A 24,322-nucleotide genomic window follows, 5' to 3' on the forward strand; every position below is an offset into this window, starting at 1 on the left:
GCGACCTAGAACAAGGGGGACAGCAAACTGCTTGACCAAATGACATCTGGTCAGAAAGTACGGCTCAACAACTAGCATCCGATAATGAGGCAGATCCACGTGTCCAAATAGACATCTCACGAAAAGTAATATTTCACCCACTGTTCAGATCTCGAGGGAGGCACAACATCCTCAACAGGGCTAACATTTTGAAGCTCCTTCAACACACCTCCTCCCAAACTCTAATGACAAGCAGAGGCCTCTTAGGAATCCAATTCAAAAGGGGCAACCAGTCTAATGCCCTGAAACACACTATAGCCACCTGTAAGCCGGCCTGGATCGTTTACTTGGTCTTGGAGGAAAAACAGTGATTTGAGGACTGGGGCATTCTGGTTCAGCAGGAAACTGAAGAAAGATACCCTTATGTGCCTATTCACCTTGTAGGTACCCGAGGTAGCTCCCACAGCAAAAGTAAAGCCACACAACACTGCTAAAGGGCGTTCCACCAGTACAATCTCCAATGCACTTTCAGAACATCAGCATAGAATATAGACCAATCAAGGGGCTAGTCAGGAGAAGAATCACAGAATGCAGCACAGTACGAACATGTGAGTATCAGAACCATACTGCCTCTACTTCATTGAGCAGTAACTGCAATCACCCCTAGTACAAAGGAGGAGTAATGGCCCCAATGGATAGAGAGGCGGGCAGCAAAACAAGCAACTCAAGTTGATGGAGAATACTATAGCGCAAAAAAAGACCAGCCTTAAACTCATCTCTCGGAATGTGTCAGGCTTTGCAAATGTTCTAATGAATGTGAATCTGCAAGGAAAGAGCTGCAAGAGGAGGGCATACTCTGTCTTCAAGAAACTTGGGCAACCGAGGATGTACATCTAGAAGACTTTGCAGGTCAGCACATGCCAGCAAGTAAATCACACGGCTATGGCAGAACTTCGGTGGCCTTTCAATATACGTGAAATATGCTTTGCAAGTCACTATCAAAGAACATAGGAGAATTACAGATACACTTCAGAGTGTTTTAATCAAAGGTATACACAACAGAGAAAGATGGAAGGATTTGTTAATCATCAATGTCTACCTGACCTGGCATGGAGCCTCAAGGCTAGAGATAACTGAAAAGGCAGTGTCTGCTTTAGAAGAGCTGCTGTGTGAACATCCATCCATGGTGATAAAAGGGGATTTCAATCTCCATTACTTGGATACCGAGGTGGCCAACAACAAACATTTAGCAGTTTTTGCTTCACCTACAAAATTGTCTCAGCAGAGGCTTGGGACAATGGACTACAACTCAAGGCTCAAAGCATCCTCTCCTTTAAAAACTGTACTACCACCGACTATACCTTCTTAAGCAAGAATACCAGGCAATGGATATCTGGATTCAAGATGCTTCGACACAAATCATTGATTACGCCGTGCTCAGGCTAGAATTGAAGGTTCATAGTGAGCTTAGGGTGGGTGCAAACCACGTCATTAGCCACACCAGGAAGGTATAGAACCATAAGCTGCTCAGGAGGATCAAATGGAACTCTGCAAACTCAAGAAAATTGAAAAAATGGATGATGGAACAGACTGGTGGGAGGAATAGAGAAAAACAGACTTCCTCCATTCCGAACTGGGGCACTTGGATTGCAGCTTTGCGCACAGCCCTTTTAAGGGGAGTTCAGATGACCAAGTACAAGAGGAACTGGAAAGCTGGGAGCAGTTAACTGTACAACAGAGGCCTGAGCGGAAGTGGATTTGAAGAAAGGCGAAAAGGATCCATCAGAAATTTTGGCCACAAGACACCTAGAGGGCAGTTAAGCAAGCCAATTGAGACCACAAACATCACTCTTGGGAAATGAAGCAAAAGCATATGAATGAGGAATGGATTAAAGTATACAATCTTTGCAAAAGCAACAAACAGAAGCAATTCTGGGAATATGTCACTAAACTGGAGAGTGAAACATCAGACAGGCACGTTTCAGTGATGGCAGAGGCATGCATAGCACATGTAGTATACACAGTCTCAGGGGAGCCTTGACAAAGGAGCAGAGAGACACATTCGGCAGATAATGGAACACTTGGAGTTCGGTTCCAAAAGGAAATAGGATGCAAGGTGCAGGACCCACAGGCTGTGGTAGAAAATATTAAAAAGATATGAAGGGACTGGGCACCAGGGTCCAATGGACTCCCAGGCAGCATGTTTATAGAAAACACAATGTATTTGGTGGAGATACTATATGACTTGTATACATAATGTAGTATTCATGCAGATGCCCCTGACTCTTGGTGAGGCTCCGTGCGGTAGCCGATATACAAGAAAGGCAAAAAAACGGATCCCAAAAAACTATAGGCTAATCGCCCTTCTAGATTATTAAATGATGTAAATGATTGGATCAAGAACATCAACATTGTACCCTTCTACCAAACTGGGCTCTGCAAAGGTGATGCAACCACTGACAACATCATTGCACTTTCCTAGTTAGTACAGCAAGCAAATAATAAGAACAGACTACCGGTGTTCACCTGCTTTGTGGACTACTCATTGGTGTTCAACCAGATGTCTAGAAACAAGTTGTGAAACAAACTAAAAAGCTAGAAGATCCCTAACAACCTTCTGAAGGCCATCATCTCTTTTTACAGCAATACTTGTGTGAGAATAAATCTGGATGGGGGCACGGTTACCCACAAGCTTTACACCGATCAAGTTCTAAAGCAGGGTTGCATCCTGGCACCGGCACTATTTGATCTGTGTATGGCTGACTTAAGCACGTGCCTCCAAGGAGCTACATAGGTGACCCCGAAATAGGACCGCATAGACTGCACTTGCGCCAGTATGAAGACAACCTGGTAATTTTTTACCATACCAGAGTAGGCCTACAAATAGATCTGGATGCCATGAATTTATACAGTGAGGCTAGTGAGTTAGTAGCCAACGCAAACAAGACCAAAGTGGTGGTCTTTGGACAACATGCAACAAAAGCTCTCTTCAGATGGAGGCTGGGCTTACAGATTATAGAAACAGCAATATACTATAATTACCAGGGGGTATGGGTCATCGATACTGGAAAGCCATCAGTACATCAGTTTAAGTTGAGACCAAAAACACAAGCAACCATACAAGTGCTATGTAAACGACAGGTGAAATTATGTAGCCCAACCACTGAACCGATTATGAGAGTGTTAAAAGCTAAACTGCTAGCAGCAGCATGGTACTCTCAGCAAGCATTCCCAGGGCATATGGATATGATAATGGGAAAAGCACAGTGTCAGGGATACAAACGTATCTTCAGACTACCAAAATACACAAGCAACTTTTTGAACCGGCTTGAGTTTGATCTAGTCAAACAAAGGTATGAATGCATGGGCAGTCTGGTGAAATGCTATTTACAGATCCTCAAAGCGAACACACAGGAACATTACAGGAATCCTCAAAGTGCTGTTTGTAAGGGGTTCAAACCCCTGGAACAGCTATGTGCAAAGTGCTGTGTCAAAATGGAATCTAGCAATAGCCAACTGTACACAGGAGGAAGTAAGCTAAGTGGCAATACAGAAAGCACTAAACAAACACATTTTCAAGTTATCGAGGGATGAGGACATGGCCAGATACAAAGAAAATGGAATACAACCAGGCCTAGTTCCCTCTGATGAGGTTAGTATCATCCAGCCCGACTAGTACACTGGGTAAGAAATGCCTGCAAGACCACTGCCTACTCTGAAAAACCGAAACCAAATGGTTTCGTTATTTTTTTGTATTGCAACTCGTTTTCCATTAAGGAAAACAGGCTGCAATACAAAAAAAAATCGGATTTTACTACATCTGGCCCTTAATCTATTGTTTTTTTGCTACCCATGCCATTCCAGTTTGGACCAAGCATCCAATGGGAACAGTCTGGCTCGAACTGCTGGGTCCAAACTGGGGTGGTGTGGTGGGCAAAAAAAGATGATTTAAACCCAGGTCTTTGTGACTGGGGGAAATGTTTGCATTGTTCAGCATTATGCCCATCATCCGTTCTTTTTGTTTCTGTTGCCCTAAGTGGGAAGGGTATGCCCAGATGTGGGTCCCATGCTCACTGCATGACTGGATTCAAGGCTGTTGAGTAGTGATACCCCGAAACCGCCCCCAGGATGCTTGTTTCCGCTCCAGGGAGGACCTGGCCTGGCAGTTAGGCTGAACTGTTCCCATTGAGCATGGGTCAAGACTGATTTGCAGGTGGCTGGGTCCAAACTGAAGTGGCATGGTGAGCAAAATAACAATGGATTAAGCCCAGATCTTTGTAACTGGGGGTGAATAGTTGCATTGGTCAGCACTCAACCCAACATCTGTTCCTTTAGCTTTTGCAATATATGTAAGTAACCCCTCTAGCAGGCCAAACAGCCCTAAGGCAGGGTACATTATATCAATTGTGAGGGCATATCTGCGTGAGCAGACATGCCCCTCCTATGCCTTTGTCACTTCTCAGACATAGTAAATATTCTTTATTTCGGCTAAAAGCCATAAAAGCATCCGTATAATAATAATATAATATATTCACACAATGGTCATAAAAAATCAGGTAGAAAAAAGTGCTATGCAATACAATAAATATCCCTGCCCCACTCTAAAAAGTTAGACTAATATAAACATATATACATTGAATAAAAGTCCGTTAAAACACTCAATAGAATTGCACAGTTGTAGCCTTTCTACTTAGATCCTTTAAGTTAATCTGCATTTGACCAGGTGTCTTTGCGTATTTGCAGATCAGTCAGAGAGGTATTCTCTTGATCTTACCGTCCATGCACATTGGAGATACCTCACGACTGCAAGGATACCTTGTCACTTGTGTCACTTGTCAATATGCGAAGAGATGCCTTATATTTTCTTATCCCAAGAGATCTACATAAAGGGATAATCCACTTTTTCCTAGGGACCAAGTATCTAGGGCAAAAAAATACAAGCAAGTTGTCTCAGGTTGCATGGGGCAAAAATGACAGACACTCGAATTGCTGTCGTCCTTGCTCCAACTTGTGGTAAACGTCTTTAACAGCAAAGTCCCTAATCTAAATTTAATAAAAAGGCTTTTAATGTAAGGAGGTTTTACATTGTCCATGTAGGTTTCGAACTTTGGGGAACATTTGTGATCTAGAAACTGTATTGTCCTACTACCTTGCCGCTGTTTGGACCAAATCTGCATCAGAACCATCTCCCAATAGCATCGCTTTATACGTGGTTTCACTTCTTTGTTTAAACTGCTGGGATCTCTCCATACCTCCTCATTTTAATACTTTGGCACATATCTCTAACGCATTTGAACCAAGGAATTGACATTGCACCCTCAAGAGTTAATAACTCTGCAGCCGCTACTTGGAAGGATACCAAATGGTCAGTTGACCATAGGCGCACCCAATACAAAAGTGGTTTCAAAGCGATTTCGTTATGGATCTCATTAAGCGCTAGATCAAATCTAAGGGTGATCTAAGTGCTCATCGCCAAGCGCAACAAATTACATATGAATCGGTTTTCAACCAATGTCAGAGTCCTGCAGTTACAGTGGCCCCATAGCTCGGCACCACAGGTTGAGGCTGCCACTGCCACAGCCTTGTATACAGTGAGAGCCGGCGAGATTCCCCCTCTAAAGAGTTTTACATTTTCTTCCCTATCACTGCTGACCTCTGCCGAAGGACAGAGGCACTCTTTCCAATTTGTGCTGACCATTGTTGGTCGTCCGCTAATCTGATCCCCAGGTAATCGAACTGGCTGACTCGTTCTATCAGTTGGCCGCCCACGGTCATTTTCCCCCTGAATTTCTTATGCGAGTTGAAAACCATATATTTTGACTTATCTGGGTTTATTTCAAAGCCCCTCTTCTCAGAGAACATAGAGAAAGCATCCAATTCGTTTTGGAGACCCATTGGGGTTCTTGAGATCAGCAGAGTGTCATCCGCAAACATTAAAATTGGGACAGGGGCTCCTACTAACTTAGGTGCATCATGATTACATTTCATCAGCTGATCTACTGACCATTAATAAAGAGGCTGAACAGGGTAGGGGTTAGTACACAACCTTGCCTAACCCCTTTTGCAATGGGTATAGCTTCTGTCAAGTTATCACCCCGTGACTATCGGACCTGGGCATAGGTTCCCTTGTGAAGGTGTTTAATCAATCTCAGTAATTCGCTGTTAATATTGTAAGACTCCAGGACATTCCACAGCAAGTCGCGTGGGACCAGATTGAAGGTAGTCTTTAGATCAATAAAAGCTGCGTACAGATGGTCTTTTTTTAGGTTCAGGTATTTCCAGCAAAGGAGATTAAATCTAAATACCTGATCTATTGTACTAACAACTTTCCCGAATCCTGTTTGAAAATCAGAGAGGACCTGGATATCCTCCATCTATGTCTGTAGTCTGGTCAACACCTGCTTACAAAATACCTTTTGGCTCACATCGATTAAACTTATTGGTCTAAAGTTAGTTGGTGATCCCCTGTCTCCCTTTTTGTAAATGGGGACTATTATTGCTCCTCGCTATGTGGAGAGGAGCTCGCCACCCCTCAGGATCGCATTGCTGAGTGTGTTTCGATACAAAGACCAGATTCTAGGTTGAGATAAGTATCTCAAACATAGTAAATTTGAAATACATGTGCTTGACGAGTTCCACAGCTAGATGATGGCTTCACTGAAGCTAGGGATGTTTGGTATTAAACATCTTGTATTGGTCAACCCACACTGGTGCTAGAGTTGGATATAACAATACATGCACCCAAGGGGCACCTTAGAGGTGCCCCCTAAAAACCTTACCTGATTACGGTGTGCTCACAGATTACTAAAAACAAGCCTGCTACCCGAGACACTGTTATGGACCCCTAGGGAGAGAACTCTCTGCTCTCATGTGGCCCAGAAAAAAACCCCTCCCACCGAATGACCTGTTGATTAGCCCTCTTAAGGCAGCAAGCCACAAAGGGCTTTGAAATGCGAATACAGTTTTCCTCACAGGAGACAAATCCACCCCCGTCCAGAGCCCATTTGGCACCTGTCCAGGTGGGAAAATTAGCTAGTCAGGTAAGTGTGATACCGTCAGGCTAGAGCCACCCCTAACGTGGGCTACTGCAAGGTGGACATGATTTAACAGAGGTAGTCATCTTTGAGATGGCATACCTAGGAATTCTGGGACAGGGTTATGCCCACTTCCCACATGGAGTGGTCATATATACGGGACGTAGTGACCCAAGGGTCAGTAGCCCATTGACTACAACCCTACACACCCCTAATGCCCCTAAATTCAATATTTATGGGAGCCCCTGGCACCACAGAAGCATATCCCTGCTGAACTGAGGGGCACTCCAGAGATGCAAAAGGCAGGAACTGAAGAATTGTGACTGACTCAGTGCCAATCCTGCCAGCCTGCCTGTGAACTTCAACAATTGTGAGTAAAACACCTCATCCCCCAGCTGCCAAAACTTCCAAAAACCCGGGAAGACTGCCAGCCTTCACCTCAGCACAAGGAACTCCCATGGAGTAGCCGAACTGCTCCTCTGCATCCTTGCAGACACCCAAGAACTGCTGGGGAGGACTCAGGACTGCAAAAACCACAGCTGGACAACACCACTACACTCAAGCCAGCCAGCCCGTGTTCAAGTGGGCCTATGGTACCAGCCTCTCCAGAGACAGTCTATCATGGGTAGCCCCACTGAGACCTTCATTCTGACTGCAGGCTCTTTGTGCAGTTCACCCTCAACCGAGGCCGCCTCCTCTGATGGCAACCCTGACAGTCCACTGCACCTCTCCACCCTGACACCTTGAGACAAAGAGGACCACTGGTGTCTCTGCCTCCCCCAGGCTCGTAAGACTTGAACCCACTTGTTGGTACACTCGTACTGGTTGCCCAGTCCACACCTGCAACCTGTTCTGCCACCGGTGACGGACACCCAACGGTCCAAGAACCCTCTGCACCTGTATGTCCCAGACTCAGGAGAAGAAGATCACTGGTGTCCCTATGTTCCTGAGCATTAAAGACCTGAGTCCATTCTCTGGCTCACCCAATCTGAATGCCTAGTCCTAGCCTGATGCCTCTTTTCCTAGTGGCCAATCATCATAGGAACTCATTGGACACCTGATGCTGTTTTTCACTCTACACGCGGCCGCCCCCCAGATGGCTGACGGTGTACTGTGGGTGCTGCCTTGGACCTTGTCCACTACTCGCCTTAACCCCAGGAGATTGGCCTTGCCAGTCACTGTACTCTACCTGTTTGCAAAACTTTTTTTTCCTTCCATAGGATAACATTGCAGCACTCAGAAATAGCACAGTGTCCACTTTCTGAAATGGGAAAAATATTCCTATTTAAAAACCTACTTATCTGAACACTTTTTCTTTGATGCCTAAACATATCTATAGATACCTGCTATTTTTATAAATTGGTGTGAATCTCCTTCTTGAGTTGTGTGTCTCATTTATAAACTATTGTGTGTATTTGTAGATGTCTTGCACTCCTCTGTGTTAAGCCTAAGGCTGCTCGATCACACTACCCCTAAATAGAGCACTTTGGAATTGCATAGGAAGCCTTGTCCGCTCACTGGGTGACCCCTGGACCTGCTACATAGTATTCAGGTACCAAATAAAGGGCCAGCTTCGTACAGCTTTGTCACTGCCTTTTGCCAGTCACCTGTGATTGCATGCATCATGACGCAAATGCAAGCATTAACAGAAAACTTGCAATTGGGTTTTCTATTTAAAAAAATCATTTGCGCAAATTCATGTGTCATTGAACGCGCAGAGGTATTCGTTGTACGTTGGTATCATGAAACGTCAATCTTTTTAAATTTACATTTCGAACATGGCAGACAGCTGTACACAGAATAAAACAAGCCTTGGCAAACAGTGGTGGCCTGTAATTTTGGCAGGGAGGTAGGCACACTTGAGAATTTACACATGCATGCAAACACTGACAAACATCCATTAACAACACTCACTCCCAAATATTCATGCACGCACCCACCAAACATTAAAAGTCTTAGTTACCCAAGCAGCTCTGCATAATAGATCCCATGAAGGTTTGGACTGCTGCCTTCCCTCATTGTTGGACCTAAGATCAGCCAAAGAGGCGGCCTTGCCTCAGTGGCTGGCCCATGGTCAGCCACTGATGGAAGGCAGCAGTTCTGCACTCGTCACAGAGTGGGATGGGGTCAGTGAGACTGGTGACCCCAAACAACTCTTGACAAGGTGTCACTGATTGACTTTGAGCCCTGGGCACTTCATTGCTTAGAACTGAAACATCCTGATCTAAGGCAGTCAGTGATGCTCCACCTCATCACAAACGGACGGCCTCAAGGTGCTTTGCTAAGCTGAAGATGTCACGCCTACAGGAGCTATGACTTCTTCAGCCTGACAAAGTTCAGCTCAAGCAGCCAGGAGCCTTCACATTCAGCACATGTCTAGCTACTGGCTGCCTGACCTGAAATTAAAGCGTGTGTCTGTCAGCAGACCTTTGCTCAGCTTGACAGACATTCTTTATAGTGGCTAAAAGGTGGGGGGTGGCCCCTCAGCCCATTAGGACAAGCTGAGGCTGATTTGAAAGCCGATAGGTCTGGTTATTATTGCTTCTACTTCTTATACTTTGCTATTTTGGGGCATCAACTCCTTTGCTCTCTTACGTGGGACCAGCACAGGACTCACTTTTTCTTCTTTCACTCTACAAACCTGAGGCCCCAGCTGCTAGAAAGCTTAGGAGGGCTGGCTTAGATCGCCGCTCCCCTCTTGGGTGTGAGGCCTGCACATGTGTCGGCCAATTGGGTGCCACACACTGTCCTCTTCCTCTCTCAGGTCAAAGCTCCTCCTTCACAGCTCCATGGCAGTTGAGTGTGGCTGCAATCTCTGACTCAGGCTATAAGAACAGGAGGCCCAACTTTCCCACATTGTCAGAGCATTATTACACTGTGAATTAGACTCTCTTTTCCCCTTAACTATTCCTGACAAGACTTTGACAGTTTTGAATTGCAGTTGCAATAAGTTTAGGAGCCTGTGGTGAAGTCACTCATGCTTGCCTGCAGGGCCCAGTTGGGGCTGAAAAAAAGTCTGGTACAGGCTGCGCCTGAGGACCGCATCCTACTCCTGAGTGCTGTTAAGGGTTGGTAAATTCTTTGTTGTCCTTCAAGTGTTTTAAGCATTGGTAATTATTCATGTCTCACTGTGAGACCTATGGTTCTGCAGACTATGAGCCTTGTGAACAAGAAGATGAATGCTACTTTGATAATGGTCTTGTGGAGGCCATTGATTTGTCTGTTTAGAAATCGGTTAAGAAGGACATGGCCCATTACTGATTAATGAGAGCATTTGGCTAAAAAGAAGAAAAAACAGCCTTACACCCCTCTACCTCCACTTACGGGAATTCCACTACTCCTAGAGAAAATCCTACCAATTTGCAGAACTGGCCTCATGCAGATATCTAGGTTCAGCTCTCCCAAGACTGGCTGAGTGATCATCAATACAGTGTCTGTGACCATTCCCAGTCCCTTCTCCAGAAACCTGCCCAGGGTGATTGGGACACAGATTTTTCTTCCTCTCATTCCTCTCACTCTGTTCCCACTGTGCATCTAAAGAAGAAGAAAAATAAATCCTGTGATCTCTCAGAAGTGCAATCCCGACTATGTGGCTCTAATCCCTTTCAGTTTGCACCAGAGGATCACGTCCACCATATGTCTTCTGACTGGTCTCCTATCAAGGATGTGGTGGAGTACATGCAACATCGTCTCAGAAAGAACTTTGATAAAGAGGTTTAAAATAGGCTGCTTTAAGAGAGCCACAGGCCTGACCTCCAGGACGAAATTGCCCGTACCCCCAACATAGACCCCAGCATGCACGCCTTTAGGAAGTAATATGCCAGGGACTCAAAAAGGGGCATTGACAGGACATGGAAAGTGTGTCAGGATATATTCCTGGTTCTCTCTGGTCCCTTGGTCAAAATTTTAGAAATGGCTCTTGAGGTGCAGGTAACTGGGTCCACTATAGATCTCGAGAACCTAGCAGGCTTATCTCAGGTAGTGGTAAATGGTTGTATGACGGAACACTGACTTCCAAAACAACTAGTGCCTTAACAATGAGGTCGGAACACCGACCTCGTTGTTACTACTAATGATTTTACCGTGAATGCCTTAACAACGATTTTCGTTGTAAAGGCATTCCTGATAAAAGCATTACTAATAGGCACCATTGACCCTACATCCCTCACCCCACCCCCCCAACCCCACCCCAAAACCTTTTACCCCTTGACCCCCGCCCCTCCCCAAAACCAAAAACGCCCCACCCCCCCAACCCCACCCCAAAACCTAAAACCCCCTAACTCCCCACCCCCTCCCCAAAACCAAAAACGGCCCACCCCCCCAACCCCACCCCAAAACCTAAAACCCCCTGACCCCCACCCCAAAACCAAAAATGCCCCACCCCTCCAACCCCACCCCAAAACCTAAAACCCCTTGACCCCCACCCGCTCTCCAAAACCAAAAACGCCCCACCCCCCCAACCCCACCCCAAAACCTAAAACCCCCTGACCCCCACCCCCTCCCCAAAACCAAAAACGCCCCACCCCCCAACCCAGCCCCAAAACCTAAAACCCCCCTGACACCCTACCCCCTCCCCAAAAACGCCCCACCCCCCAACCCCACCACAAATCCTAAAACCCCCTGACCCCCCACCCCCTCCCCAAAACCAAAAACGCCCCACCCCCCCAACCCCACCCCAAAACCTAAAACCCCCAGACCCCCCACCCCCTCCCCAAAACCTAAAACCCCCCACTTACCTTAGTCGACCCCTTGTCACCTGCGTCATCCTCCTTCGCCAACTCCCTTCTTTGTACCTTAACCACGCATGTTGTTTGTTCAGAACATACATAGTTAAGGCACAAAATAACTGAGTTGTGGTTAAAAAAAGCGTTGTTGCGCTTTCGTTAACCACGACTTTGTTAATAAAACGTCGTAATAAAGGATGTTTTCCGTGGTAAATTGATAGACTTGGCCATTTATGATGGTGGTCCCAACACAGATGGACTCCTGTTTGGAGGGATGTTTGTCAAGGACATTGGCAAGTTTGTTAACACCTTTACAGCCCTTGGCAAAGCTCAGGTGTCACTTAAGAAAGTCTTCCAAGTGAACCTTTTTGCTAGGGCTGGTTGAATTAAGGGCTGTTCACCAGGTCAAAGATCTGTTCAGGGCTTCCTTCAAAGATTTGGTTACCACAGGAGAGGAAGCTGGTAAGACAGTTCCATGGAAGCAGGCTTCCTCCCATCCAGGTCACACCTCACCAGAGGCAAACAGAACAGGGGGTCTTGCAGTGGGTCGTTCCAGCCCCCCTACAGGTTTCACTGGTGTTCCGTGCGAGCCACTCACCTGAATTCCAAGCGTTCCGATGGGGCTTGACCGCAATGAAGAGTACATTGCCCTCTCGCAAGTCCTCAAAGGGAAGGGGGTTTTGGGGAGAGAAAAAGAGAAAATACCAGCTTCTGCTTTGTGGACTGCAGAATCAGACTGGAGGACCCTGGACTGTGTCTTCCGTTGGGCATCATGACTTCTGATTAATCAAAATACTGGGTTCTTGGCTTTTAGGGTTCTGGGCTGCAAAGGAATTAAATCATGAATATATTGAACTTGCATAAACTATTGTACATAGCATAATGTCAGTTATTGTTGGCACATTGTGCATACATTTCTACAAGGCTGAACAAGTCTCATCCTCTTTTTATGATACTTTCAGAGGCTCTGTAGCAATGTCCAAACTCAAAAACAATCAGCTTGACTAAACAGTTTCTTTGTGTTCTTGTGTCTCTTGCCAATAACAGTTATAATAAACTAGCTCTATTGCCAATCTCCTAATTCCCAGGAGAGCGCTTGTTACAGCAAATGCATCTTTCCTTAATGTATCTTTTGTAGTATATTGAATTCCCACTCAAACAATAAATCACGCTAGTTCTTATTGTCATAAATTATTTAAAAGACAGAACCCAGTTTTGTTTCATTTAAGCTATTCATCGTTCTTTACCTTGAAATGAAGTTACTTGCTTGACATTTTTTTTACCTTTCTTATTTTCTCTCTTTTACAGGAAATACAGGTTTGTTAGCAGAAGACGGAAGAAGAGAGCCGGGACTATACAGGAAGTTGACCGGAGAGGGAGGATCACCGTAAATCGACTGGAGGCTGTACGGAGAACAAGAAATGCTGGAACCCGACTGGAAGCTGATCAGAGAATGAGGAACACTGGAACTCGACTGGAGGCAGGCTAGAGAAGAAGGAACTTGACTTGCACTGGAACTCGACTGGAGGCAGGCTGGAGGGCAAGGAACTTAAGTTGAAGGGGAACAGGTGAGCAAAGCAATTGGTACAAAGCCAAGCAAGGCTTCAGACTCACAAGCATGCCTAAATAATCAAATGTTCACATGTGCCTTTTGGCAGTTGATTGCTTGTTTAGGAAATTAACAATTATCCTCCTGATTGTGGCACATGTTCAATACAGATCACATTGTGAAGAGCACATGCTTTGGCAGTTACAATTGGCACAAGTTTAGGAGGTGGGATACAATGTGCATAATCAACAAGCATTTGTTATAATAAATGAAACATTTAACAAGCATTGGTTTTTGCAAACTTGGTATTCAAGGATTTAATGAATATACCCAAATAAGTCTCAAAGTTGCAAGCAACAGCTTCTTATTGTAATCGAGATCCTGGGTGTGCTAGTCTACCCACAACAACTGGTAAGCAGTAGTCCTTTATCTCAAGCATGCCTGGGGGCAGAAGTCAACTTTTTGCTCACAGTTGGTAACAAATCATCCATAGCCCCTGTGTTCTGGAGACAGTTATGGGATTCCATTTGGAGTTCATAAATTCTCCATCCCAACTGACTGCCACTCACCCTTTACTTTTTTCCCCAACAAGAAATTACCTTCATAGTCTCAAAGATTCACAAGCATCCTCACCAAGGTACAATTGTCTATTCTTTTCCTCATCCCAGGAATTTTTGCAGCATGATTTTCCTTCTCCAAAGGAAAGGAGGCACTAACCATCTGGCTTTGAACCTCGGGGTTTCAATTACTGGGTGGTCTACAGGCATTTCAGAATGGAGGGAATACATTTGCTGAGGGATCTGTGGATGGATGGTGACTGGATGGTCCATCTGGACCTGAAGGATGCTTATCTTTCAGTGCTGATCTTTCCACCTCACAGGAGGCTCCTGCAATTTCAATGGCAGGATCAATGGTACGAATACCTGGCACTCTCTCTGGTTTCTTTTCAGAGCCTTGGTGTTTCACCAAGCTGATGCAGCCTGTGGTGGGGAGACTTGGGGAGAAGGGCATGGGATTAATCATGTATCTAGATGGCATGATTCTCATGGCTCAATCACAGGTTCTTCTTCTGGACTACTTGTCCTATAGAGTTCATCTCCTTCAGGATTTGTGCTTTGTCATCAACAAAGCCAAGTCGCCTCTGATTTCAACCCAGATGATAGAGTTCCTGGGGTTCTAGGTTGAGACACTTCCTCAGCTCCTTCTTGCAGTTGAGAGACATCAAGAAGGTATTGAGATCTACACTGTGCAAATATTTGATAGCCTGAAGGACAATAGTGAGACTGTTGGACTTTTGGCATCTTCCATTCAGGCCATTTTCCAAGACCCACTCCTTTACAGGGCTCTTCAAAGTCTGCAGATCAGGCATCTTAGCAACCCCCTCTCGTACAACACACAGATTCCCCTCATGAATTGGAACTTCATATACATTGCCTAGAGCTGTTGGCAGGTTCTTTTGCTATTCACACACTTTCTCCTTGGAAGAACAACTATTGCATTATGTTGCAAATGGACAACGTCCGGGAGTCAGGTATATCAACAAACTTGGGGGCACCAAGTCCAGGTTGTTAGCTGAGATTGGCAAGGATTTTGGGCTCTTCTGCCTGAAACATCGGATTTCATTGATTGTGGACTATCTCCTAGGGCAGAAGAATATCATTGCAAATTGGAAATCCAGGTTCATGAAGGATGTAAGCGAATGGAGGTTGTACCTTCATGTGTTTCAACAGATTTAGGGGCTGATTTAAGAGCCCCTAGCACTATCCTAATGACACATTAGCATAATTGTTTTATGCTAATGTAGCATTAGATGGCCAAAAATGCTCTGCCATATTTACAAAGTGGTGCAATACATGCATTGGGCCACTTTGTGACTATTTGCATACTGTATGTAAAGGGGACATTCCGCCGGGGGGGGATGGTGGATAAATAGCCCAAAGAAATCTAATAAAATTCCTTGCACCATTTTGTTCAGCACTTTTAATGCCTGCTCAGAGCAGGGGCATGCCATTCAATACAATGGGCCCCTATGTACTCTGCTGGAGTAGCTCCAACATTTTGCCACCCCTCCTGCAGAGTACATCAATAGTATAAAAAATAATGATGCTATTGCCCCCTACCCTGCGCCATGATGCACCGTATTTTAAATACTGCGCACGCATGGTGTCGGTAGGTGGGTGCCAGGAGACGCACGGAAAGTGATGCTGGACTGGGTGCAGCACCGCTTTCATTAAATCAGGCCCTTAGACTCTTCTTGGCCCTTGTGGGATTGACCTGTTTGGATACAGACTGAATTATCAACTTCCAGTGTTCTCCAGCTGGAGGCTGGATCCTTTGGCAAGAGCAACAGATGCATGTCTGCAGGACTGGTCCAAGGAGCTGCTTTATGCCTTTCCCTCTCTTTGCAAGGATTGCAAGAGTGGTGGCAGCAGGTGATGATACAGACAGTGACAGTTGTCCTGGTGACCCTGATTTGGAGGGCACAACCAAGGTTTCGGGTTCTTCTTTAGATGTCAGTAGCCCTCCTCGTTGCTCTTCTGATGTTCCTGGAAATCCTGCAAGACCCCCTAGTAGACCTTCCTCCTCTGATATTTCAATGCCATCTACCTTTCATGGCATGGAAAGTTTGACAAAGTTGCTTTGTGCCAGGAATTTCAAGACAGATCTTTACACACCTCCACTGAGCATGGAGCTGCGTGGAGGCACTGGTTGTGGTGGTGTGTGGAACAGAATTTGGATCCGGTGGAGGCAGTTTTGAAGGACATAATGCGTTTTTGAGCTCAGGCAGCTGTACAAGACATGTGTTATAGGGCGGTGAACAATTTTCGATGTACTATCTCAGCTGTCCATTCCCACATTGACAGTAACCCAGTTCGGGTTCATCCAGTGGTTTGCACACTGTTCAAAAGTATCAGTTTCCAATCCTTCAAAGACTTGCTATGAGTACTTACGGGACGTTGAATTGGTATTGCGGTTATTTCAGGGGCTCACTATTGTTTACAATGGGCCCCTATGTACTGTTCAAGGTTAGGCACATCAATAGGGTCAAAAATGTTGATGCTATTGCCCCCTACCCTATCTTAGATACAGCACAAACATGGTGGTGGTAGGGAGGCGCTAAGGGGTGCAAGGAAAGTGAAGCTGCACTGGGAGCAGCGCCACTTTCCTTAAACTTCTCCTAAAATCCTAACTTATGGAGTCAGATTTTAAATTGCAATGCTGAAAATTCCACATATAGAAAGTTTAGCAACGCAAAAGGATGATGGACTGAGTGCAGAAACTTTTCAAACACTCACTCCCAGTCATAGATCTAGGTTTAATCCATTGTTCTTTTGCTCACCATGCCACCCCAGTTTTGATCCAGCCATACTCATATCAGTCTTGACCATGTCCCCTTGGGAACAGTCCAGCCAGAACTGCAAAGCCAGGTCCTCCCTAGACCAGAAAGCAGAATCCTAGGACCGGTTTCAGGGTATCACCCTCCATCAGCCAGGCTAGCTTGAATCCAGTGGCACAGTGCGAACGGGACCCATGTCTAGGGCATAATCTTCCAACTTAGGGCAACTTTTGCAACACAAAAAGATGATGGACAGAGTGCGGAAACTTTTCAAACACTCGACCCCAGTCACCAATCTGGGTTTAACACATTGTTCTTTTGCTCACCATGCCACCCCAGTTTTGACCCAGCCATATGGAACGCTTGGGATCAGTCCAGCCCGAACTGCGAAGCCAGGTCCTCCCTGGACTGGAAACAAGTGTCCTGGGACCGGTTTCATGATATCACCCTCCATCAGCAAGGCTAGCTTTAATTCAGTGGCACAGTGAGCATTGGAGCATGTCTGGGCATACCCTTCCCACCTAGGACAACTTTAGCAACACAAAATGATGTTGTACGGAGTGCTGACACTTTTCAAACACTCACTGCCAGTAACAGATCTGGGTATAATCCATCATTCTTTACTTACCATGCCACCCCAGTTTGGACCCAGCCATATGCAAATCAGTCTTGACCCTGTTTCCCTTGGGGACAGTTACTCCCGAACTGCAAAGCCAGGTTCTCCTTCGAACGGAAACAAGCATCCTAGGATCGGTTTCCGGGTATCATCCTTCATCAGCCAGGCTAGCTTGAACCTGGGGGCATAGCAAGCACTGGACCCACGTCTGGGAATACCTTTCCCACTTGGAGCAGCAAATGCAAAAACAACAGATGATGGACGGAATGCAGAACAGATCCAACATTCACCCCCAATCACAGATCTGGGTTTAATCTATCATTTTTTTTGCTTGCCATGCCGTTCCAGTTTTGACCCAGCCATATGCAAATCAGTCTTCACCCTATTTCCGATGGGAACAGTCCAGCCCGAACTGCCAGGCCAGATCCTCCCTGGACTACAAAAATGCATCCCAGGGCTGGTTCCAGGATATTACTCTGCATCAGCCAGGTTAGCTTTAATCTGGTGGCATAGTAAGCATATGACCCACGTCTGGGCATATCCTTTCCACTTAGGGCAACTTTAGCAGCACAAAAGGATGATGGATGGAGTACTGAAACGTTTCAAGCACTCACTCCTAGTCACAGATCTGGATTTAATCTATCGTTCTTCTGCTCACCATGCCACTCCAGTTTGGACCCAGCCATATGCAAATCAGTATTGACCTTGTTCCTCTTGGGAACAGTCCAGCCCAAACTGCTAAGCCAGGTCCTCCCTGGACAAGAATCAAGCATCCTGGGACCAATTTCAGGGTGACACTCTTCATCAGCCGGGCTAGCTTTCCCCCATTGGCACAGTAAGAACGGGACACGTCTGGGCATACCTTTCCCACTTAAGGCAATTTTAGCAACACAGAAGGATGATGGACGGAGTGCTGAAGTTTTTCAAACACTCACCCCCCAGTCACAGATCTGGGTTTAATCCATTGTTCTTTTGCTCACTGTGCCACCCCAGTTTGGACCCAGCCAGATGAAAATCAGTCTTGATCATGTTTCTGTTGGGAACGGGGCAGCATGAACTGCGAAGCATGATCCTCCCTGTACCAGAAAAGAGCATCCTGGGACCAGTTTCAGGGTTTCATCCTTCATCAGCCAGACTAGCTTGAACCTGGTGGCATAGCAAGCATGGGACCCACGTCTGGGAATACCCTTCCCACTTGGGGCAGCAAACGCAAAAACAACAGATGATGGATGGAATGCAGAACAGATCAAACATTCACCCCCAGTCACAGATCTGGGTTTAATCCATCAGCTTTTTTGCTTGTCATGCTGTTCAGGTTTTGACCCAGTCACATGCAAATCAGTCTTTACCCTATTCCCCATAGGAACAGTCCAGCCCGAACTGCTAAGCCAGGTCCTACCTGGAACAGAAACAAGCATTCAGGGACCAATTTCAAGATAACACTCTTCATCAGCCAGGCTAGCTGGAACCCAGTGGCACAGTGAGCACGGGACCCACATCTTGGCATACCCTTCCGACTTAGAGCAACTTTAGCAACACAGAAGGATGATGGTTGGAGTGTTGAAACTTTTCAAACACTCACCCCCAGTCACAGAGCTGGTTTTAATCCATCGTTCTTTTGCTCACCATGCCACCCCAGTTTGGACACAGCCATATGCAAATCAGTCTAGGCCCAGTTCTCCTTAAAACAGTCCAGCCAGAACTGCCAAGCCAGGTCCTCCCTGCACTGGAAACAAACATCCTGGGACTGGTTTCATGGTATCACCCTTCATCAGCCAGGCTAGCTTGAATCCAGTAGCACAGTGAGCACCTGACCCATGTTTGGGCATACCCTTCCTACTTAGGGCAACTTTAGCAACACAAAACTAAGGTGGCATGGTGAGCAAAAGAACGATGGATTTAACCCAGATCTGTGACTGTGGGTGAGTGTTTGAAAAGTGAGGAGCAGCGTGGATGCGGTGAGGACATGGTGAGGATGCGGTGCAGGAAGCGTGGTGCCGGGAGAGAAGCAAGCAAAGTGAGCAAGGGGCCCTTGGGGCCCGGCAACAAGAGTGCCAGGAGTGCCTGGAGGCAGGCTTTCAGGTACAGGTACAGGCACAGGCACACAGGCACAGGTGCCACTTCACCCTGCTTCATCCCGCCATCAGCACAGCAGCACCACAGACAGTACCACTGTCACTCAGGCGAGGCTCCTGCTGCCGCTACGCACCTGCCCCAGTGAACCTATGTCCTCTGCATTCCCCTGCATTCCTTCACGGAAAAAGAGATGGAGTGACTGGAAATTGGTGGCAGTGAGTGGCAGTAAGTGGCATGCCGGCAACAATAGGCTACAGACTTCCTGCATTGCACGGAGGCAGACAGCCTTAGACTAGTGCGGATTGTGCCCGCACAAAGTTCTGCATGCCCACCAGTCACAGACTCACTCGGAGTTGCCCAGCACAGCTAACCTCTACCGATTCAAAGGACTAAGGAATGGAGTAACCACAAATGAGTCCCTGACATCATTGACATTGTAGTCACCTCTCTTCTGCAATGAGTGAAGAACAGTTTGGTGCCTACTATCACAACAGCACAATAGTACGATCTGTAATACATCTAGCAAGGCCCTGACTCTGCCCTCCTGTAGCTAGTGAAGGTCATTTTGGTGATGCAGAGCAGATGGCAGGAGGGATGCCACTGGGGTGCTTGTGCCTCCATGAGTGGGCAGCTCTGCACAAGGCCATTTAAGGGCCCACAGGCGGCTCTCAGGAAGAAAGCAGCTCCAGGATAAAACAGCTCCCTTTGTGTTGCCCTGATCCTGGTATCCATAAGGAGAGGACCACAAGTATGGTATTTTTAAGGGCCTTCAGGTGGCTTTCAGGAAGAAGGTGGCTCCAGGGTAAAACAGCTCCCTCTGTGTTGCCCTGATCCCATCAGCTGCAAGAAAAGGACCTCAAGCCTGGTACATTGTCAGGAAGCATGAGCGACTAACAGGGTAATTTCAATGCGGTTAGGAAAAACAAGGGGGACCATGGCTTGGGGAACAAAAAGTCAACGAAGAGAACAAGGACAAGAACGCCCAGTCAGGACTCCGTGCTATGTCTGGGGGAAACAGAAGTTATAGATTTGGACTCACCGCTCCTAAAACAGATTCCAAAAAGGGTAAAATCACAATTGCATCAAAAAAGACAGGTACAAAACAACTGGCTTTGTAACTAAAAAAAATCCAGTAAAAGTGAAAATTACGAGATTCCAGCTCACATTTAGAGCTAGCCAGTCCAGTAACAGCAGCGGAGAGAGAAAATGCCCCAAAAACAAAGAAACCACAAAAGAGCTGTTTGACGCCGGTACAAATCCATTAAACCCTGCAATGGCAAAGTCTCACACAAAACACGTGGAAGTTCACACTATTAGTTCAAAGGAATCATTTTCATCCCTGAACCTCTCTGTCCTTAGTAACTGGGAGTTGCCCAGTTCAAGGTCCACCCCAGCCTAACTTACAGGCCACCCTAATGATCCAGAAACACAGGGCCAACTTTTGAACAGACTCACAGAAACAGCACCGATCATGTAAGAAGCCACAAATTATAAACCCTCATGTGTCACTTCTAGCCCATTTGCATGGGGCAGGGCAACAGCTGGATATAACAATCATTAGTTGGAGCCCATTTGTGGTCTGCAGTAGTAGCTCACTGACAAAGAATAGGTTCATATTCGAAGCCAAGCTCTACAGCACCTGGAAGAGCGAGAACAGTAACAAATATAAAAGCACCAGTTGAAGTGGCACCCAAAACAGTCAATACCAAAGTCCCAGCTGTCACATAGGAGTCACTCCTGTCTACTATGGATGCAATGTCCTCAGCAATCTGTCTTCAAGCAGACAAACAGGAACTTCGGGTGGACCTCCTTAACATCCTGGCAGTACAAAACATGGGCATCAACAAGAAACTACAAGTTCTTAATGAGCTGATACAGGGAGCCCAAAATTACAACTATACGGCACAAGTCACAAGTCAGTTAAAAAATGTAGAGGACAAACTTCAGGTCCTCCCAACAATCCTCACCAAAATAAGCTGAAAGTAAAGTGAGGTCTCAATCAGTAAGGCCACTTGAAAGGATGTGGGTTTTAGAAGCTGATGCAGAAGTAACAGCACCCAAAACACCACCTCCCAAGCAACAGGTGTCTTTTCAGCACTGACAGCTGACATAACTCCCTGGGAAAGTGTTCTGCCAACACTCACCAGTGATGCAGAATCCTCTCAGCAAGTCTCTGCAGGTAAGAAGACTCCAGTATCTGAGGTTCTGGACCCTGCAGCTTCAGCAGTTACAACTGAGGAAAGGGGGAGAAATGAATCAGTCCTAACAAAAAGGGGAAAGAAAAAGCAACAAAAAGCCCACAAGGAAAGCAAAGCATCAAAACAAACCAGCATTTTGCAGTTATTTGCTCAACAGAGAACATCATTTGCCTACGATGCCATGGAAGCAAATAATGAAGCAAAACATGAAGAAATCAAATTGATTGAAACCCCCGGGGCCAACACACTAAGGCCATCACCCGCTCCAAGTCCTACAAGCTTGTGGCATAGGGCAGAAAAAATGTAGTTATGCCTACAAAGAAGCACAACACAACACAGTTAGACTTTTCATCCTTGGCGTGGTCTCCCTTAACTTTTTGCCTCTGTTCCCCAGGTTGTTGATGTGTGCTGGACTCTGATTTTACTGTTTTGGTTACTCTGGGCACTTTACCACTCCTAACCAGTGCTAAAGCGCAAGTGCTCCTTTACAAAATGTGTATGTAATTGGCTTATCCATGATTGGCATATTTGATTCACTAGTAAGTCCCTAGTAAAGTGTACTAGAGGTGCCAGGGCCTCTAAATCAAATGCTACTAGTGGGCCTGCAGCACTGGTTGTGCCACCCACATAAGTAGCTCTGTAATCATGTCTCAGACCTGCCATTGCAGTGTCTGTGTGTGCAGCTTTAACTGTAAATTCGACTTGGCAAGTATACCCACTTGCCATGCCTAAACCTTCCCTTTTCTTACATGTCAGACACCCCTAAGGTAGGCCCTAGGTGGCCCCAAGGGCAGGGTGCAGTGTATGGTTAAGGTATGACATATAGTAATGTGTTTTATATGTCCTGACAGTGAAATATTGCTAAATTCGTTTTTCACTGTTGCAAAGCCTGTCCCTCTCATAGGTTAACATGGGGGCTACCTTTAAATATGATTAAAGTACAGATTCCCTTTGGGAGCGGATGGAAATATGGAGTTGGGGTCTCTGAGCTCACAATTTAAAAATACATCTTTTAGTAAAGTTGATTTTAAGATTGTGTCTTTGAAAATGCCACTTTTAGAAAGTAAGCATTTTCTTGCTTATGCCATTTCTGTTTGTGGATTCCCTGTCTGGGTCAGTTTGACAGTTGGGCTAGTAGCACCTCACACTAGACAATGACACAAATGGAGCTGGGGTGTAATCTGCATTTCCTGATGAGCCATCTGTGCTAGGAGGGAGGGGAGTAGTGGTCACTCACACCTGAAAGGGCTGTGCCTGCCCTCACACAATACAGTCTCCAACCCCCTGGTGAGTGTCTGGGGCCTGGCCTGGGCAAGGCAGGATTTCACATTCAAGAGAGACTTTGCTTTGAAGTAAGCCTACTTCAAAGGAGAAATTGGGTATAAGAAGGGCACCCAAAACCACAGACATTGGAAACACATCTGGAAACAAGAAGAACCTCTGCCTGGAAAAGAGCTGAGGAATAAGAGCTGCCCTGCCTGTGACTGTGCTTTGTGGAGCTATCCTGCAGTTGCTGCTTCTGCCAGAGCAAGAGGGCAAAGACTGGACTTTGTGTGCCTTCCATCTTGAAAATAACTCTCCAAAGGCTTATTTAGAGCTTGCCTCCTGTTGTTTGAAGTCTCAGGGACAGCAAAGACTTCTCTCTGCTAGCTCCTGGAGTCTCTGGAGAGACTCCTTCTCTGCCCTGTGGTGCCCATCCAGTTCCTGGGACCCTGAAAGCAGAAGCTGGCAGACTAAGAGGAGGAAATCCACGCACAGAGTGCTGTGCGGGGAAAAGAACGACGCGCCGCCGGCCCTGTGGCTGAAAATCGAAACTCGACGGAAACGTGACCGAAGAATCAATGCACGGAGCTGGAGACACGACAAGCAGCATAGCTGATGGAAACTCGGAGATCGAAACCCGCGCTGCGTGGATTTTGAATCATGGTGCGGCTGGATTTCCGATGCAAGTACCGCTGACGTGTAAAAAAAATGCAAGGCCTGCCCGGACCCGAGAGTGCTGACCGGATTGACCCATCGCTCTCCTGGAGAGAGAAGGAACAATGCGCCCTGACCCAACGAAAGGAGAAACGACGCAAGGTCCTGCTCATGAGTGGAATCAACACATCACAAGCCCTTTTTGATGCACACTCATCCGTGCGGGGTTATTTTTGACACACCCAAGGTACATTTTCACGCTAACAGTGTTAGTGTGTGTTTTAAACTACATAAAGACTCTCTTTGCTTTTTAATTGATAACATGACTTGTGTATTGTGTATTTTTTTGGTTTTGGTCTTGTTTTGTTTAGATAAATATTTTCTATTTTTCTAGACCTGTGCTGTGTCATTTTGTAGTGTTTTCATTAAGTTGCTGTGTGTGTTCGTACAAATACTTTACTCCTAGCACTCTGAAGTTAAGCCTACTGCTCTGCCGAGCTACCAAGGGAGTAAGCAGGGGTTAGCTGAGGGTGATTCTCTTTTACCCGGACTAGAGTGAGGGTCCTTGCTTGACAGGGGGTAACCTGACTGTCAACCAAAGACCCCATTTCTAACAGCAGTCTTACAGGCAGTCTGATCGTATCAATAACACATCAGGAAGAAAACAACACCAGACTCACATCTAAATGCCTGGCTAACTTCGTGGAACCCTCTTCTCTCAGAATTCTTGACAGTAATGAGCAGCAAACCTGGCATGAGGGCTATGAAAACTCCATTAGGGGATATGGGAGGAGAAGCATCCACTTATAACAAGGGAATATGTAACCAAATGACCGAGAACAGGAGTAATACATGAGTCAGGACCAGAGCCAACCAGTAGAATCTCAGATTC

This window comes from Pleurodeles waltl, chromosome 1_2, assembly GCF_031143425.1.
Source record: "Pleurodeles waltl isolate 20211129_DDA chromosome 1_2, aPleWal1.hap1.20221129, whole genome shotgun sequence".
Taxonomy (NCBI): Eukaryota; Metazoa; Chordata; class Amphibia; order Caudata; family Salamandridae; genus Pleurodeles; species Pleurodeles waltl.